Here is a 20,366-nt window from a genome sequence, read left to right as displayed (position 1 = left end):
GCTTTCAGGTGCACTTTGAAGTAATTTTTGATCAAGCCTGTGGCATCCAAAATGATGGGAAACATTTCTGTATCTTTCTGCCTCATTTTCTTGGCCTCAGACTGCATTCTCTCTCTCTCTCTCTCTCTCTCTCTCTCTCTCTCTCTCTCTCTCTCTCTCTCTCTCTCTCTCTCTCTCTCTCTCTCTCTCCACTCGATTCACCAAGTAATCACTTGCTACAGATACCTCTATAATCAATGCTGTTCTGGTGTTTTTCTTATATTTAAATGTTTTTATTGACAACAATGAAATAAACCAAGCATCCATTTTCAATATAAATTCTATATCCACCCCCCCACACACACACTTAATAAACAACCTTAGGCTCCAGATCCTTAGCTCCCCCGATGATATGTAATTGAAGCACCAAAAGTGTGTAAATCCCGTAAATCTTCCTCCCCCTTATTCAACCCAATATAGCACTTACTAAAGAATCTGTTTGGTGTCTTTTTTTTTTTTTTTTTTACCACTATATCTGGTTTTCTTGCATCTAGCTTTTTATCAGTTGGGATGGGGACATCCCAGGTGACCAATTCTCTTAGGGCCAAGATCCCATTGCTTTTCTGGTACACTGATATTGTAATTCTTACAGCAGTGATTCCCAGACCTGGTCCTGGAGGCACTCCAGCCAGTCAGGTTTTCAGGATATCCAGAATAAATATTCATGAGAGAGATTTGTACGCACTGCTTCCACTGCATGCAAATCTATCTCATGATATTCATTATGGATATCCTGAAAACTTGACTGGCTGAGGTACCTCCAGGATCAGGTTTGGGAACCACTGGCTTACAGAGTTTCCAGTGAATGAAATGTGCCACATTGTGGCTTTCTGTGTAAAGATTTTCTGCCATCAGCACTTAGGAGCCAGCCGTGAGATGAGTAACTGTTTCTATCTGTTTATTACAGAATCTACAGATAACTTTTGCACCAGTTTTTTCAATGCTTGCTGTTAACTATCATATCCATAATCCGCTGTTCTGGGCTGCAACTATCAATTGCTCATCCTTATGTTTCAATTCATCTCTCTTTAACCATTCATGTGTTCGGTTTTGATCAACAAATGATTCTTGGAGTGCCACTTTGTATTTCTTGCTGTACCTATGCATTTGCTACTTGTTTCTCCCCTGCTGATCCAATTCCTTAATTTTTTTTTTCTCTTCCTTTGCAAATTCTATTGATTCCTTCCCTTTTGATACCAGTGGATTTTCATCCATTCCTTCTACTCGTTGGAACGCTTGTCCACATTTAATGATGGAACTGGATTCTGAAAGTTTTCTTTCGTATTTCTACACCTTTTATGCATTGGGAACCAATGCATAAATGCAATGGAGGCCTGTGATAGTAGCTCAATAGGCATAAACTATTTCTATGAAACCCATTCCTCCTTCAGATCTAAGAATGTGTGTACAGTTTTGGCATACACTGATTTCTTATAGATGACCTTGTAGGCATGGAGGAGTTTTTTTGTTGGCACATCCAGTTTTTCAAGGTCTTTAAGAGGCTAGACTACAATACCAAAGATATGAGAGTGCAGGAAGTTCCAGCTGATCAATGACAGTATCTTTTCTGTGATGTTAATGCACTTTTCAATATCAGTTTGTTTCCTATAATAATCTTTACTAATTTTTTTTTTCCTCTCAGCGATTTCTGCTTCACAGTTCATAAGTGTTGTCATACTGTGACAGACCGAAGGTTACGCCTTCTGCAGTGGCCAATCCAGGCCACAAGCATCTGGCAAGATCCTAAAACAGTACAATACTGTACATTTCTGCTTATTCTAGAAATACTGTCAAACAATTGTGGACCGTCACTCTGTCCCGTGACAAAAAATAACAAAAAATGTGCACAGAGTGTATGAATGCAAATCTAATAACCCTAAGGGCTATTTAACTAAGGTGAGGAAGAGTCTCATATGTAATACACGATAATATTTCTTTCACTCAACAGGTGAATCGCTTATTCGTGTTCATATCTTAATCATTGACTCAGCCTCCACCATCCTAAATCTACTAACAAAAAAGTGACTTGCACAAAATTCTCAATACGCTAATGCACACTGCACTTATCTTAGGCAGGTTGGTGCGCTCTTAAACCCCGACAGGTCCCCGTTTCGTGTTCACTTTGTCAAGGAGGAGTGCCACCAATTCCGATTACTGCCCCAGGCATCTGTGTGTGCTGGCTCATTCTAGAAACAGTGGATTTTCTCCAAGTCCATCTTAATAATGGCGTATGGACTTTTCTTTAGGAAGCTATTCCTTACGTCTCTCCTAGATATTTATATACACCTTCCTGTTCAAGTTCCTTTATCTCACAGTCATAAGTCAGATGTTTTCAGTTTTGCTCAACTTTCCCCTTAAGGAAAGTCAGCTTAGCACATTTGTCCAAACCAAAAGTCATCTTGATGTCATCTTTTCACCTCTCAAACTTGTTCTACTAATTTGTTGGTCACTAGAACTATGGAGCTTAACTTCATCTATTAAACAGTAAGTGTAATGTAATCTCTGGATTGTTGGCATCTTTAGGAATAAGGCTAAACCCATAGCCCAAGGAGTTTCATTAACGGTGGGTACTCATTGGAGTAATGCCAATGGTACTTATATTCTGCCAACTCCCATGTATAGGTTCAAAGCAGATAACATTCTATTCTATTTTGTGCATAATTTTTATTCTGCTATACCTCTACAGGATTCATTGCGGATGACAAGAACAGAAGCATCTCAATTAGATGGAATTACAAAATAACACACCAGTAGTACAGTCTAAATTAAACTCTCTATATCTGAAAAAAAAGTTCAACTGTTTCCTAAACAAAAAAATAAGACAAAATAGATCTAATCTGATATGGAATACCATTCTAAATTTTTACAGCTAAATATTGAAAAGAATGACTCAAGTAGCTCTTAATCCTGACTCCTCAAAAATTTGGAAACACCAGAGTATTTAGATATCTAGAACAAAAAGCTCAACCAACAGACAGTAAAATCAGATATTTAGATACGCAGACTGAATTTTGTCCCACTAAATTTTTAAAAACTACTACTACTACTTAACATTTCTAAAGCACTACTAGGGTTACGCAGCGCTGTACAGTTTAACAAAGAAGGACAGTCCCTGCTCAAAGGAGCTTACAATCTAATGGACAACATGTGCAGACAGTCAAATTGGGGCAGACTAGATTTCCTGGATAGCGGTGAAATGGTTAGGTGCCGAAGGTGACATTGAAGAGATGGGCTTTCAGCAATGATTTAAAGACGGGCAGGGAGGGGGCTTGGCGTATGGGCTCAGGAAGTTTGTTCCAAGCATAGGGAGAGGCAAGGCAGAAAAGGCGGAGCCTGGAGTTGGCGATGGTGGAAAAGGGAACAGAGATGATGGATTTGTCCTGTGAGCGGAGGTTTCGGGTAGGAGCGTACGGGGAGATAAGGGTAGAGAGGTAGTGAGGGGCTGCAGATTGAGCGCATTTGTAGGTTAGTAGGAGAAGCTTGAACTGTATGCGGTACCTGATCGGAAGCCAGTGAAGTGACTTGAGGAGAGGGGTGATATGAGCATATTGGTCTAGGCGGAAGATAAGACGTGCAGCAGAGTTCTGAATGGATTGAAGGGGGGATAAAAACCATACAAGCTATTTTAAATTTAATACGCGAGTGAACCGGAGGCCAATGTAACCTTTTAAAAAGAGGAGTCACTTTCTCTAGTCTATTAACTGTAAGAATCAGTCTCACAGCTTTATTCTGAAGAAGTTGCAATCTTCGTAATAACTTCAATGTAAGGCCCCCATATAAAGAGTTACAATAATCGAGATGGTAGAAAGACAGTTTGGGCTATACTTCTAAAACTTCACTAAATCCGTGATGGTTTTGTCTCATTAATCCATGCTTTTGAATATGCTCTCTAATTTTGTTCCTTATAATAGTCTCTACCATTATGCACAGCACTGACGTCAGGCTCACCAGTCTGTAATTTCCTGGATCACCTCTAGAATCCTTTTTAAAAATCAGCATTACATTGGCCGCCCTCTAATCTTCCAGTACCGTGCTCAATTTTAAAGATAAATTGTATTTTATTAATAGTTATGCAAGTTCATTTTTCATTTCTATCAATACTCTGGGGTGTGAACCATCCAGTCCAGGTGATTTGCTACTCTTCAGTTTGTCATATTGCCCCATTACATGTTCCAGGTTTACAGAGATTTGATTGTTTCTCTAACTTGTCAGCACTGAATACCATTTCTGGCACCTGTATCACTCCCACATCTTCCTCAGTGAAGACCGAAGAACTAATTCATTTAATTTCTCTGCTATGACCTTGTCTTCCCTGAGTACCCCTTTTACTACTTAGTCATCTAGCAGTCCAACTGATTCTTTTCCAGCTTTTTACTTTTAATATACCTAAAAAAAAGTTTTTACTATGTGTTTTTGCCCCCAACGCAATCTTCATTTCAGAGTCTCTTTTCCTTATTGGTGCTTTTCATTTGACTTGCCATTCCTTATGCTGTTTCCTATTATTTTTAGCTGGATCCCCTTTACACATTCTGAAGGGTTTTCTTTTAGCTGTATTAGCTTCCATCACCTCACTTTTTAACCATGCCAGTTGGTCTTCCTCCTTTTTTAATACATGGAATATATTTGGCCTGGGTTTCCAGGATGGTATTTTTGAGCAGCAACCATGCCTAATGTAAATTTTTGACCTTTGCAGCTGCTTCTCAAGTTAAATCCTAACGTATTGGATTTCCTGTGTGTACTTAGTTCATTGCCGATATCAAATCTGATCATGTTATGATCACTTTTATCAAGTGGTCCCAGCACCATTATCTCCTGCACCAGATCATGCACTCCACTGAGGACTAGGTCTAGAATTGTTCTTCGTCTTGTTGGCTCCTGTACCAGCTGCTCCATTAAACAGTCCTTGATTTCATCAAGGAATTTTACCTCTCGAGCATGCACTGATGTTAAATTTACCCAGTCAATATTAGGGTACTTGAAATCACCCATTATTATTGTGTTCCCTAGTTAGTTAGCCTCCCTAATTTCTGATAACATTTCTACATCTGTCTGTTCATCCTGGCCAAGTGGACGATAGTACACTCCTATCACTATTCTTTTCCCCTTTACACATGGAATTTCAATCCATAGGGATTCCAAGCTGTGTTTTGTGTCCTGCAGAATTTTTAGTCTATTTGATTCAAGGCTCTCCTTAACATATAATGTTACTCCTCCACCAATTCTATCTACTCTATCACTGTGATATAATTTGTATCCTGATATGACAGTGTCCCACTGGTTCTCTGGCTGCTTGTTCTCATGTCCAAGGCGGCCCAGGAATCAGAAGTTTTGCAAGCAAAATAAAAGGTTTTGTCAGAGAGTTCTGGCGTGCGAATCGCGCTCACCACGCATGTGCGGAAGACTTCCCACCCGTCGTGCGAGCGTGCTACCTCAGTTCTTTTTTTTTTCTCCGCGGAAAGGTGCGGCAGTGTTTCCTCTGTGCTCCATTCAGGCCCAGGAAGAGCATTACTCTGCGCCATTTAGTTTTGTTTTATTTCTTTATTCTTTTTACAAAAAAAAAAAATTTAGTAATAATTAGTAATAATAATAGTTTTCTAGTTTCTTTTTCTCCATCTTTAAAGTTTCCTTTCTTTTTCGACGCGACCGGACTTTGGTCTGCACGGTCGGGGTTATTTCCTTTTTTGTGACTCCTCTTTTTGGCATAATCGCGTCGTTTGATTTCGCCGAGGCTGTTTTTCTTTCCATGTCATCAAAGACACCCAGCAGCTTCAAACGTTGTACTCTGTGCAACTGGACCATCTCAGGTACTGATACCCACGCTTGGTGTATCCAGTGCCTTGAGCCTGACCATAGCCCAGCCGCTTGTAGTCTGTGTCTTCGTATGAAGAAACGGACCCAAGCATCTGAAGAGGCCCAGTGAGAAAAACGTTTTGGGGTTCTGGCCAGTCCTTCGACATCGACATTGGTACCGATTTCGGCGGTAGCCGCGTTGACATCGACAGGAGCTTCGACGTTGGGAGCAAAGGTAATGGCTGCTCAGAGATCAGTTCGCACTGGGAGCAGTGAGGCGTCGAGTGGGTCTCCACCTGTCTCGAGGCCTCCTGTTATGCAGGTCCCCCAGGACCGGCCTTTGTCGGCCCTGGCCCCTAGGAGGTGTGAGGATTCCACGTCCTCCTCGGTACCTAGGAGTCTCGACAGGCGTCGAGTGAAGGCAAAGAAGCACCGTCATTGTTCCATCTTGACACATGGTACTGGGAGCTCCGGGGTGTTGAGAGACTTGGCACCCGAGAAGCGTCGGTGCCGAGAGGATCGCTCCACCTTGATACAGGAGGTGCCGATGCCTCGGCCTCCTAGCAACCTGGTACCTGCTCCCGTACCTCCTCGGATTCTGACACCGCCTGTTCCACCGACCCCGCAGCCTTCTCCAATGGCGGCTCTTGACGAGCGCATCCGGGCCTTGTTTCCAGAGCTTTTGGAGGGACTGCTACGTCAATCAGCTTCGGTGTCGGGGGTGCTTGTGCCTTCTTACCATCTGCTGCAGCAGTCTCGGGCCCTTCTCCTGCGGTGAGGTCTCCGACTGCGGTGCCATCTGCGGCATCAGCATCGGCTGCCACCCAGGTCGACTCCCCTTCGATGTCGATGGAGGGAGCTTCGCCATAGTCGGACAGGGCATCGGCCTCTCTATATCGCCATAGAGGACATCGTTCCTCGGCATCGAGGCAGATCCAGTGTCGAAGCACCTTAACTCAGGTTTTATCCGACACTGAACAGGACCGTTCGTGGGAGTCAGATGAGAATCCCAGGTACTTCTCTTCTGATGAGTCCTTTGGGATTCCCTCTGATCCTTCTCCTCCACTAGAAAGGAGACTCTCCACCGGAGAGTCTGTTTTTTTGCTCTTTTGTCCTGGAAATGGCTACGGCTATTCCCTTCCCTGTGGAGGTTGAGGATGAGCCCAGGACTGAGATGCTCGAGGTCTTGGATTATTCTTCTCCACCTAAAGAGTCTGTAACAGTTCCTCTGCATAAGGTACTGAAGGAAGTCCTTATGCGAAACTGGTCGGCCCCTCTGTCTGGCTCCGTGGTCCCAAAAAAGCTGAATCTCAGTATCAGATCCACGGTGAACCTGGGTTGATGAGGTCTCAGTTACTCCACAATAACATGGTGGTGTACTCCGTCCTCAAGAGAGCCAGGAGTACTAGAGACTATGCTTTGGCGCCCCCAGGCAGAGAAGCTAGAACTCTTGATTCTTTTGGGAGGAAGACGTATCAGGCCGCTATGCTCACTGCCAAGATCCAGTCATACCAGCTCTTCACGAGCGTACACTTGCAAGACTCGATATGTCAACTGTCCAGCTTGGTTGATGCACTCCCTACGGAGCTGGCCGAGCCTTTTCGCCAGGTGGTCAGGCAGCAGAAGGCGTGTCGAAAGTTCCTGGCCAGGGGTATGTTTGACACCTTTGACGTGGCATCCAGAATCACTGCTCAAGGTATAGTGATGCGTGGACTCTCATGGCTGCATGTCTCTGACCTGGATCATTGTCCAGCAGTGGATGGCGGATGTTCCTTTCCGGGTGGGGGGGGGGGCAATCTTTTTGGAGGAAAAAGTAGAGGATCTGGTTGATCAAATCAAGAAGCATAATGATGCTGTGGATTCTCTCTCCCACTGGGCGCCTTCTGCTACTGCCTTCTCATTTAGGAGGTATTTTGGGGGGGGGACAGGATTGCTCCCTATATCTATCCTGGGCGTAGGTACACTCTTGCTTCTCGGCAGCCTGCCCAGGCTCAACCCCAGCGCACTCGTTCTTGTCAACAGCGTGCAACTAAGGCCCATTCTGCTCCCCAGCAAAAGCAAGGGACGAGCTTTTGACTGACTTCAGTTCATCATAGCCTCAGTAAAAGTGTCCATACTGGACAACTTGCCGGTAGGGGGGGAGGTTGATGTTTTTTCACCAAAGGTGGCCTCGCATAACCTCCAACCGGTGGGTTCTTCAAATAGTCCGGTTAGGATACACTCTCAATCTGGAATCCGAACCTCCAAATTGTCCACCGGGAGCTCAATCTTACAGTTCCCAGCGCAAGCAGAGGAACTCTCCGCCCTTCTGAAGGCAAGTGCAGTCAAACCCGTTCCACCAGGGGAAGAAGGGCTGGGATTCTATTTCAGGTGCTTCCATGTGCAAAAGATAACAGGGGGGATGCGTCCCGTCCTAGACCTAAGGGGCCCTGAACAAATTTCTGGTTCGAGAAAAGTTCAGGATGGTTTCCCTAGGCACCCTTCCCATGATTTAAGAGAACGATTGGCTATGCTCTCTTGTCTTAAAGGATGCTTACACACACATCTCGATACTTCCAGCTCACAGGAAGTATCTTCGATTTCGGCTGGGAACTCAGCACTTTCAGTACTGTGTGCTGCCTTTTGGTCTGGCTTTTGTGCCCAGAGTATTCACAAAGTGCCTAGCTGTAGTCGTAGCGTTGCTACGCAGACTAGGAGTGTCTGTGTTCCCTTATCTTGACGATTGGCTGGTGAAGAGCACCTCGAAGGCAGGAGCTCAGCAGTCCATACGAATGACTATTCAGGTGCTAGAGCTACTGGGGTTTGTGATCAATTACCCGAAATCCCATCTCACTCCAGTCCAAAAGTTGGAATTCATTGGAGTCAAGGGCAGACAACCTCCTGTCCCTGGTGTCCATAACTCGAGCGTCTCAGGTCACGACTCTGCAGATGTTGAGGCTTCTGGGGCACATGGCCTCCACAGTTCATGTGACTCCCATGGCACGCCTACATATGAGATCGTTTCAGTGGACCCTAGCTTCCCAGTGGTACCAAGCTGCGGGGAGCCTAGAGGATATAATCCAACTGTCCACCGACTTTCAGAATTCTCTGCAGTGGTGGACGATTTCAATCCAATTTGACCTTGAGACGTCCATTCCAAATTCCTCAGTCACAAAAAGTGCTGACGACGGATGCTACCCTCCTGGGGTGGGGAGCTCATGTAGATAGGCTTCACACTCAAGGAGCTTGGTCCTTTCAGGAAAAAGGTCTTCAGATCAATCAATCTGGAATTGCGAGCGATCTGGGACGCTCTAAAGGCTTTCAGAGATCGGCTGTCCAACCAAATCATATTGATTCAGACAGGCAATCAGGTTGCCATGTATGACACCAACAAGCAGGGGGGCACCGGATCTCGCCTTCTGTGTCAGGAAGCCATCCAGATGTGGCTTTGGGCTTGCCATCACGGCATGTTTCTGCAAGCCACTTATCTGGCAGGCGTAAACAATAGTCTGGCCGACAGACTGAGCAGGATAATGCAACCTCACGAGTGGTCACTGAAAATGGGAGTAATCCGCAAGATCTTCCGAGCGTGGGGCACCCCCTCGGTGGATCTTTTTGCCACTCAGATCAATCACAAGGTCCCTCAGTTCTGTTCCAGACTTCAGGACCACGACAGACTAGCGTCAGATGCTTTTCTCCTCCATTGGGGAACGGGCCTTCTGTATGTGTATCCTTCCATACCTCTAGTAGGGAAGACTTTGCTGAAACTCAAGCAGGACTGCAGGACCATGATTCTGATTGCGCCCTTCTGTCCGCGTCAGATTTGGTTCCCTCTTCTTCTGGAGTTGTCCGAGGAACCGTGGAGATTGGAGTGTTTTCCAACCCTCATCACCCAGAACGAGGGGTCGCTTCTACATTTCAACCTCCAGTCTCTGGCTCTCATGGCATGGATGTTGAGAGCTTAGAATTTGCCTCCTTGGGTCTTTCAGAGGGTGTCTCTCGAGTCTTGCTTGCTTCCAGAAAAGATTCCACGAAGAGGTGTTACTCTTTCAAATGGAGGAGGTTTTTTGTCCTACACAGACCCTGTTTGAATACCTTCTAGACTTGTCAGAGTCTGGTCTCAAGACCAACTCTGTAAGAGTTCATCTTAATGCAATTAGTGCTTTTCATTGCCGTGTAGAGGGTAAGCGTATCTCTGGACAGCCTTTAGTTGTTTGCTTTATGAGAGGTTTACTTTTGTCAGAGCCCCCTTTCAAGCCTCCACCAGTGTCATGGGATCTCAACGTCGTTCTCACTCAGCTGATGAAAGCTCCTTTTGAGCCACTGAATTCCTGCCATCTGAAGTGTTTGACCTGGAAGGTCATTTTCTTGGTGGCTGTTACTTCAGCTTGTAGGGTCAGTGAGCGTCAGGCCCTGGTGGTGCATGCACCTTATATCAAGTTTCATTACAGAACAGTCCTCCGCACACACCCTAAGTTCCTGTCTAAGGTGGTGTCGGAGTTCCATCTGAACCAGTCAGTTGTCTTGCCAACATTCTTTCCCCATCCTCATACCCGCCCTGGCGAAATCAGTTTGCATACCTTGGACTGCAAGAGAGCATTGGCCTTTTACGTGGAGCGGACAAAGCCCTTCAGACAGTCCGCCCAGTTGTTTGTTTCTTTCGATCCCAACAGGAGGGGACTCGCCATCGGAAAATGCACAATCCCCAATTGGCTAGCAGATTGCATTTTCTTCATTTATGCCCAAACTGGGCTGACTCTAGAGGGCCATGTCACGGCTCATAATGTTAGAGCCATGGCTGCATCAGTGGCTCACTTAGCATCCATTGAGGAGATTTGCAGGGCTGCAACATGGTCATCAGTCCACACATTCACATCTCACTACTGCCTTCAGCTGTATACCCGACGCGACAGTCGGTTTGGGCAGTCGGTGCTGCAGAATCTGTTCGGGGTTTAGGATCAAACTCACCCCCCCTCTCCAGACCCATTTTTGTTATGTTCCAGGCTGCACTCCCAGTTAGTTGTTTATAGTTTCAGGTCAATCTATGTTATTTCCTCGCCGTTGCGAGGCCCAATTGACCAATGTTCATTGTTTTGAGTGAGCCGGTTGCTAGGGATACCCCAGATGTGAGAGCAAGCAGTCTGCTTGTCCTCGGAGAAAGCGAAGATACTTACCTGTTGCAGGTATTCTCCGAGGACAGCAGGCTGATTGTTCTCACAAACCCGCCCTCCTCCCCTTTGGAGTTGTTTGTTTGCTTATTTTTATGCTTTTTGATTAAACTGAGGTAGCACGTTTGCTCGGCGGGCAGGAAGTCATCCGCACATGTGTGGTGAGCGCAATTCGCGTGCCATAACTCTCTGGGAAAACCTTTTGTTTATTTTGCTTGCAAAATTTCCGTTTCCTGGGCCGCCGTGGACATCGACCCACATGTGAGAACAATCAACCTGCTGTCCTCGGAGAATACCTTCTACAGGTAAGTATCTTCGCTTTATCCTCCTTCCAGCAGGTCTCAGAGATGAATATATATATTTTTTCATGTAGTGCAGTGTATTCTAACTCTCCCATCTTATTTCTTAGGCTTCTGGCATGTGCATATAGACATTTCAAACTATGCTTGTTGTTCCTATTTACATTTTGTTGAACAGTTGATAGTGATAATGTACAATCTTGAAAATCTGTCTGCTTTTTATTTAAATACACCTGGTGTACTATGATCTGTAATGCAACCTCGCTATCGGAATGCCCTATCTTCCCTGTTTTGGTGATATCTTTGAAAGATACCTTATTCCAAACCATGCGCTTATGAGTGACTGGCTTTCCCCCAGTTTCTAGTTTAAAAGCTCTCCTTTTTAAATGCTGATGCCAGCACCCTGGTCCCCCACCCTGGTTAAGGTGGAGCCCATCCTTTTGGAATAGGCTCCCCCTTTCTCAGAATGTTGCCCAGTTCCTAACAAATCTAAAACCCTCCTCCCTGCTCTATCTCCTCATCCACGCATCGAGACTTTGGAGCTCTGCCTGTCTCTTGGGCCCTGCGCTTGAAACAGAGGGCATTTCTGAAAATGCTACCCTGGAGAATCTGGATTTCAGCTTTCTACCTAAGAGCCTAAATTTGCCTTCCAGAACCTCCCTCCCACATTTTCCTATGTCATTGGTGCCTAATTGTACCAAGACAGCTGGCTCCTCTGCAGCACTGTCTAAAATCCTGTCTAGGTGATGTGTGAGATTTGCCACCTTCGCACTAGGGAGGTAAGTGACCAGGCAATCTAATGAATCAAATCACCAACTACAACAGCCATCCTAACCCTTCTTTCCTGGGCAGTAGCTCCTGGAGAGACATCCTTGGTGCCAGAGGATATTGCATCCCCTGGTGGGCTGGTCCTGGCTACAGAATTACTTCCAACTTCACCAGGGTGATGCTCTCTTTTTAGGGCAAAAAAACTGTTGCACTACTAAAGCAAATGACATGTTTCCTACATTTCGGTAAGATATCTCTGTTTTGTTGGTTCCTGGCCTGGTGTCCCCTTGACAGCGAGGAATCTTCCATTATATAGCAATCAAGAATCCACCTTTATTGCAACCTAAAGTTTCAGTGGTGTTACAGCTTGGATGATTGATGCACACTGGTAAGATTGTCCTGTCATGTACCCAAATGCAACCAAAGAAAACAAATAGAAGGAGAAACTCCCCACATAAATGCCTTGTCAATGAAAAAACAGAGAGTGGTGGTGGACACCTGGCCTTTCCAACAAAAGAGAACAAGCATTTGCAATCTCTTTCCCTGCTGCAATGTGAATAGCATGCACAGGGAAAGATTTGATTATCCATATGAGTAAGTCTGTTCTTATCTTAATTGCCTTTTTCGGTTGCGTTTTTAGGTAATCATTAGTTTTGGTATAATTTTAAACACAAGCCCTATTTGTTCTTCAATTTCAGTTTTTACATCTTTAAGTGACATGTCAGTTTTGGTGCACATCAGCCACATTGGCATCTTTGGTGTTCAGTAACACACATTCTTTTTGTAGACATACATTGTCCTTTGATTTTACAATAAATTGTACTTAAGAATTTTTATGATGATGCCCTCATTACAGCTATGCGATGGTTAAATTAAATGAGCTTTATTTATTATGCAAATATCAGGCTGTCCCGTCTAGATACAAGAGAATCATGTACCGTGCTAGAGGTGCTTTAAAAGGCACTTATGTGTCTTTCAGATATGTTCACACATTTGCATTGCTGATGACCAGTGTTGTTTATGAAAATAAATTATGCATTTAGTTGCTTGGGTTTTTTTTTTTTTTTTTTTTGGCTAAGCTTTTGTGTAAAACGTTTGGGGCTCCTTTTACAAAGCTGCCCTAGCAATTCCCTTGCAGCAAATGTGACGAAGCTCATAGAAATTGAATGGTTTTCGTCACATTTGCCATGCCAGAATTGCTAGCTTGGCTTTGAAAAAGGAGCCCTTGGTCAGATAGCCAATTAACTTATTGTATATCTTTTCATGTCCATCATGTGCACTATATATGTAAATATTTACATCAAAGATGATTGTTGATGTCCATATTGCTATATCCAGAGATTTTAGTTCGTTATTAAACCCGATGGAATTTTTATTCTCCGAGGACAAGCAGGCTGCTTGTTCTCACTGATGGGTGACGTCCACGGCAGCCCCTCCAATCGGAAACTTCACTAGCAAAGTCCTTTGCTAGCCCTCGCGCGCCCGCGCGCACCGCGCATGCGCGGCCGTCTTCCCGCCCGAAACCGGCTCGAGCCGGCCAGTCTTCTTTTGTCCGCACTCGGTACGGTCGTGTTTTCGCCGTGTCGAGCCCCGGAAAGTCGACCTCGCGCGTCCAATTTGTTTGAACGTGTTTTTTTCCTTCGGGAAAGTTTTGTACCTAGTCGGGAAGTGCTCCGGAAACCCCCCGCCGGGTTTCGTGTAAATCCTCCCCGTACTTCCAGCTTTTTTGCCCCGGTAAGTTTTCTTTCGTCGTCGGGGTAGGCCTTTTTTTCGGCCTCGGTCGAGATTTTTTCTCCCTCTAAATTTGGTGCTTCGAATTTCGCCATTTCGGCTTTTGATTTCGCCGGCGTGATTTTTCCGCCCATGACATCGAAGCCTTCCAGCGGCTTCAAGAAGTGCACCCAGTGCGCCCGGGTTATCTCGCTCACTGATCGACACTCGTCGTGTCTTCAGTGTCTGGGGGCCGAGCACCGCCCTCAGAACTGCAGTCTGTGTTCCCTGCTTCAAAGGCGGACTCAGGTAGCGAGACTAGCCCAGTGGAACGTGTTGTTCTCGGGCTCTTCGTCGGCATCGGCACCGGGATCTTCGAGTGCATCGACGTCGTCAGCGTCCAGACCATCTTCCTCGGCCGCCCCTGCATCGAGTGCATCGAGGCATCGGGCCTCTGCATCGGCGCCGAGACATCGGATAGCTGCATCGACGTCGGTGGTACCAGGACCTCGTCTGCTGATGTCGTCGGACGGTGGTGCATCGGGTGGAGTGCAGGTGAGGGCTGTCCATTCCCCTGCTGGTGGCGGTGAGCCCTCGGGTGGGTCTCCGCCTACCCTGAGGGCTCCTGCGGTACAGCCCCCCCGAGATCGACCTTCTTCAGTCTCGGCCCCGAGGAAGCGACGAGTGGATTCGACGTCCTCCTCGTCGGTGCCGGGGAGCTCCGGTGACATGCTTCGGAAGAAATCGAAGAAGCATCGACACCGGTCTCCTCCCCGTGTCGGCACCGAGAGCTCTGGGTCGCCGAGGGATTCGGCACCCAGCAGGCATCGGCACCGAGAGGACCGCTCACCCTCTGTTCAGGAGGTGTCGATGCGCTCCGCTCTGGACAGCCCGGAACAGCCTCCACGCCCGGAACAGGTACTGACGTCGACGCCTGCATCGACCTCTCAGCCTTTCTCTGCAGCCGCTCTAAACGAGAGCCTCCGGGCCGTTCTCCCAGAGATTCTGGGAGAGCTGTTGCGCCCTACCCCTCCGGTACCGGCGGTGCTTGCGCCACCGGTACCGTCGAGCGTGGCGCCGGCTGGCCCATCGCCCAGGTTGAGGTCCCCGACGTCGGTACCGCGTGCGGTACCGACCGCGGCCACCTCCCAGGAAGGCTCCCCGACTACGTCGGCGGAGGGAGCTTCGCCGATGCGGGCGAGGGAGTCTACCTCTCGACGCCCCCATCGTGGACAGGGTTCCACGGAGTCGAGCAGGGCGAGGTTGCAGACACAGGTCCGTGAACTTGTGTCTGACACCGAGGGTGAGGCCTCGTGGGAGGAAGAGGAAGATCCCAGATATTTCTCTGACGAGGAGTCTGGGGGTCTTCCGTCTGATCCCACTCCCTCTCCTGAGAGACAGCTTTCTCCTCCCGAGAGTCTGTCTTTTGCCTCCTTTGTCCGGGAGATGTCTACGGCCATCCCCTTCCCGGTGGTTGTGGAGGACGAGCCCAGGGCTGAAATGTTTGAGCTCCTGGACTATCCTTCTCCACCTAAGGAAGCGTCCACTGTTCCCTTGCACCATGTCCTGAAGAAGACATTGCTTGCGAACTGGACAAAACCATTAACTAATCCCCACATTCCCAAGAAGATCGAGTCCCAGTACCGGATCCATGGGGACCCAGAGCTGATGCGCACTCAGTTGCCTCATGACTCTGGAGTTGTGGATTTGGCCCTAAAGAAGGCTAAGAGTTCTAGGGAACATGCTTCGGCGCCCCCGGGCAAGGACGCTAGAACCTTAGACTCCTTTGGGAGGAAGGCCTACCATTCCTCTATGCTCGTGTCCAAGATCCAGTCTTACCAGCTCTACACGAGCATACACATGCGGAATAATGTGCGGCAGTTGGCGGGCTTGGTTGATGCTCTCCCCCCTGAGCAAGCCAAGCCTTTTCAGGAGGTGGTCAGGCAGCTGAAGGCGTGCAGAAAATTCCTGGCCAGAGGAGTTTATGACACTTTTGATGTTGCGTCCAGGGCCGCTGCTCAAGGTGTGGTGATGCGCAGGCTCTCATGGCTGCGTGCCGCCGACCTGGAGAATAGAGTCCAGCAGCGGATTACGGACTTGCCTTGCCGTGCGGATAACATTTTTGGCGAAAAAGTCGAGCAGGTGGTAGAGTCTCTCCACCAGCGGGACACCGCATTCGACAAGTTCGCCCGCCGGCAGCCTTCAGCTTCTACCTCTACAGGTAGACGATTTTTCGGGGGAAGGAAGACTGTTCCCTATACTTCTGGCAAGCGTAGGTACAATCCTCCTTCCCGACAGCCTGCGGCCCAGGCTAAGCCCCAGCGCGCTCGCTCTCGTCAGCAGCGTGCGAATCAGCAAGGCCCCGCGGCTCCCCAGCAAAAGCAAGGGGCGAGCTTTTGACTGGCTCCAGCAGAGCATAGCCGACATCCAAGTGTCAGTGCCGGGCGACCTGCCTGTCGGAGGGAGGTTGAAAGCTTTTCACCAAAGGTGGCCTCTTATAACCTCCGATCAGTGGGTTCTCCAAATAGTCCGGCAAGGATACACCCTCAATTTGGCCTCTCAACCTCCAAATTGTCCACCGGGAGCTCAGTCCTACAGCTTCCAGCACAAGCAGGTACTTGCAGAGGAACTCTCCGCCCTTCTCAGCGCCAATGCGGTCGAGCCCGTGCCATCCGGGCAAGAAGGGCTGGGGTTCTATTCCAGGTACTTCCTTGTGGAAAAGAAAACAGGGGGGATGCGTCCCATCCTAGACCTAAGGGCCCTGAACAAATATCTCGTAAAAGAAAAGTTCAGGATGCTTTCCCTGGGCACCCTTCTCCCCATGATTCAGCGAAACGATTGGCTATGCTCTCTGGACTTGAAGGATGCCTACACACACATCCCGATACTGCCAGCTCACAGACAGTATCTGCGATTTCAGCTGGGCGCACGCCACTTCCAGTACTGTGTGCTACCCTTTGGGCTCGCCTCTGCGCCCAGGGTGTTCACGAAGTGCCTAGCTGTGGTAGCAGCGGCGCTTCGCAGGCTGGGGGTGCACGTGTTCCCATATCTCGACGATTGGCTGGTGAAGAACACATCCGAGGCAGGAGCCCTGCAGTCCATGCAGATGACTATTCGCCTCCTGGAGCTACTGGGGTTTGTGATAAATTACCCAAAGTCCCATCTTCTCCCAGTGCAGAAACTCGAATTCATCGGAGCCCTGCTGGATTCTCGGACGGCTCGCGCCTATCTCCCAGAGGCGAGGGCCAACAACTTGTTGTCCCTCGTCTCGCGGGTGCGAGCGTCCCAGCAGATCACAGCTCGGCAGATGTTGAGATTGCTGGGCCACATGGCCTCCACAGTTCATGTGACTCCCATGGCCCGCCTTCACATGAGATCTGCTCAATGGACCCTAGCCTCCCAGTGGTATCAGGCCGCCGGGGGTCTAGAGGACGTGATCCACCTGTCCACGAGTTTTCTCGAATCCCTGTATTGGTGGACGATTTGCTCCAATTTGACTCTGGGACGTCCCTTCCAAATTCCTCAGCCTCAAAAAGTGCTGACCACGGATGCGTCTCTCCTGGGATGGGGAGCTCATGTCGATGGGCTTCACACCCAAGGAAGGTGGTCCCTCCAAGAAAGCGATCTACAGATCAATCTTCTGGAGTTGCGAGCGATCTGGAACGCTCTGAAGGCTTTCAGAGATCGGCTGTCCCACCAAATTATCCAAATTCAGACAGACAATCAGGTTGCCATGTACTATGTCAACAAGCAGGGGGGCACCGGATCTCGCCCCCTGTGTCAGGAAGCCGTCAGCATGTGGCTCTGGGCTCGCCGTCAAGGCATGGTGCTCCAAGCCACATATCTGGCAGGCGTAAACAACAGTCTGGCCGACAGGTTGAGCAGGATTATGCAACCTCACGAGTGGTCGCTCAATTCCCGTGTGGTGCGACAGATCTTCCAGGCGTGGGGCACCCCCCTGGTGGATCTCTTCGCATCTCAAGTGAACCACAAGGTCCCTCAGTTCTGTTCCAGGCTTCAGGCCCACGGCAGACTGGCGTCGGATGCCTTCCTCCTGGATTGGGGGGAAGGTCTGCTGTATGCTTATCCTCCCATTCCTCTGGTGGGGAAGACTTTGTTGAAACTCAAGCAAGACCGAGGCACCATGATTCTGATTGCTCCCTTTTGGCCGCGTCAGATCTGGTTCCCTCTTCTTCTGGAGTTATCCTCCGAAGAACCGTGGAGATTGGAGTGTTTTCCGACCCTCATCACGCAGGACGAAGGGGCTCTGCTGCATCCCAACCTCCAGTCCCTGGCTCTCACGGCCTGGATGTTGAGGGCGTAGACTTTGCCTCTTTGGGTCTGCCAGAGGGTGTCTCCCGCATCTTGCTTGCTTCCAGGAAAGACTCCACTAAGAGAAGTTACTTCTTTCATTGGAGGAGGTTTGCCGTCTGGTGTGACAGCAAGGCCCTAGATCCTCGCTCTTGTCCTACACAGACCCTGCTTGAATACCTTCTCCACTTGTCTGAGTCTGGTCTGAAGACCAACTCCGTAAGGGTTCACCTTAGTGCAATCAGTGCATACCATTACCAAGTGGAAGGTAAGCCGATCTCAGGACAGCCTTTAGTTGTTCGCTTCATGAGAGGTTTGCTTTTGTCAAAGCCCCCTGTCAAGCCTCCTACAGTGTCATGGGATCTCAATGTCGTTCTCACCCAGCTGATGAAACCTCCTTTCGAGCCACTGAATTCCTGCCATCCGAAGTACTTGACCTGGAAGGTCATTTTCTTGGTGGCAGTTACCTCGGCTCGTAGAGTCAGTGAGCTTCAGGCCCTGGTAGCCCAGGCCCCTTACACCAAATTTCATCACAACAGAGTAGTCCTCCGCACTCACCCTAAGTTTCTGCCAAAGGTTGTGTCGGAGTTCCATCTGAACCAGTCAATTGTCTTGCCAACATTCTTTCCCCGTCCTCATTCCTGCCCTGCTGAACGTCAGCTGCACACATTGGACTGCAAGAGAGCATTGGCCTTCTATCTGGAGCGGACACAGCCCCACAGACAGTCCGCCCAATTGTTTGTTTCTTTTGATCCCAACAAGAGGGGAGTGGCTGTAGGGAAACGCACCATATCCAATTGGCTAGCAGATTGCATTTCCTTCACTTACGCCCAGGCTGGGCTGGCTCTTGAGGGTCATGTCACGGCTCATAATGTTAGAGCCATGGCAGCGTCGGTAGCCCACTTGAAGTCAGCCACCATGGAGGAAATTTGCAAAGCTGCGACGTGGTCATCTGTCCACACATTCACATCTCATTACTGCCTGCAGCAGGATACCCGACGTGACAGTCGGTTCGGGCAGTCAGTTCTTCAGAACCTGTTTGGGCTTTAGGATCCAACTCCACCCCCCGAGGGCCCTGTTTGTTCTGTTCCAGGCTACACTCTCAGTTAGTTGGTAAATTTTTTAGGTCAATCTCAGTTATGTCCTCGCCGTTGCGAGGCCCAATTGACCAATGTTGTTGTTTTGAGTGAGCCTGGGGGCTAGGGATACCCCATCAGTGAGAACAAGCAGCCTGCTTGTCCTCGGAGAAAGCGAATGCTACATACCTGTAGAAGGTATTCTCCGAGGACAGCAGGCTGATTGTTCTCACAAACCCGCCCGCCTCCCCTTTGGAGTTGTGTCTTCCCTTGAAGTGTATTGTCTTGCTACATACTGGACTGGCCGGCTCGAGCCGGTTTCGGGCGGGAAGACGGCCGCGCATGCGCGGTGCGCGCGGGCGCGCGAGGGCTAGCAAAGGACTTTGCTAGTGAAGTTTCCGATTGGAGGGGCTGCCGTGGACGTCACCCATCAGTGAGAACAATCAGCCTGCTGTCCTCGGAGAATACCTTCTACAGGTATGTAGCATTCGCTTTTTGTCTAATGCTATATGTGTTGATAATTTTATATACGTCTCTCATTAGTGAGTGAAATCAATTTATTCACTTAAGTCTATAGATATAACACATAATGCCCTGTTTACTAAGGCGCACTTGCATTTTTAACGCGCCTACAATTAACACACGCACTAACCGTGTAGTCACCTGTAGAAATATTGTAGGCACGTACATGGTTAACGCACGTACATGGTTAACATGCATTAAAGACACCTATAACACGGCTTAGTAAACAGGGCCCATAGTGTGAATTATATTACTTTTAGTATTTGGAACTTTTTGGCAAGCCTCTTGGTTTATGTTACCGTGTTTCCCCGAAAATAAGACACTGTCTTATATTAAATTTTGCTCCCCAAGACCTGCTAGGTCTTATTTTCAGGGGAGGCCTTATTTTTCGGGGAAACATCGGGGTCACCCCCACCCGAGATCGCCGGCTCCCCCCCTCGATCGGCGGCTCCCCCTGCCCTCAGTCGCTCCCGGAACTAACCTCTTAAATGCTTCCTTTCACCATTCATCTTCTCACTCGCCGCAAGCAGCAGGGCAGGCCACTCCTTCCTTCCATGTCCCGCCCTCACCTGACGTAACGTAACGTCAGGCGAGGGCGGGACACAGAAGGAAGGAGTGGCCAGCCCTGCTGCTTGCGGCGAGTGCGAAGGTGAAAGGAAGTGGTTAAGAGGTTAGTTCCGGGAGCGACTGAGGGCGGGGGAGCC

General features: G+C 48.5%; 1 protein-coding gene across 2 annotated transcripts in view; it reads left to right on the top strand.

Moving 5' to 3' along the window:
* The window catches only part of KIAA0355 (KIAA0355 ortholog), a 136,515-nt gene that overhangs the window by 36,884 nt on the left and 79,265 nt on the right, over positions 1 to 20,366 (top strand). The gene's annotated exons all lie outside the window — the stretch shown is intronic.

Source organism: Microcaecilia unicolor, chromosome 5 (genome assembly GCF_901765095.1).
Source record: "Microcaecilia unicolor chromosome 5, aMicUni1.1, whole genome shotgun sequence".
In the NCBI taxonomy this organism is placed as follows: domain Eukaryota; kingdom Metazoa; phylum Chordata; class Amphibia; order Gymnophiona; family Siphonopidae; genus Microcaecilia; species Microcaecilia unicolor.
This window is presented reverse-complemented; position numbering and strand designations above follow the sequence as displayed.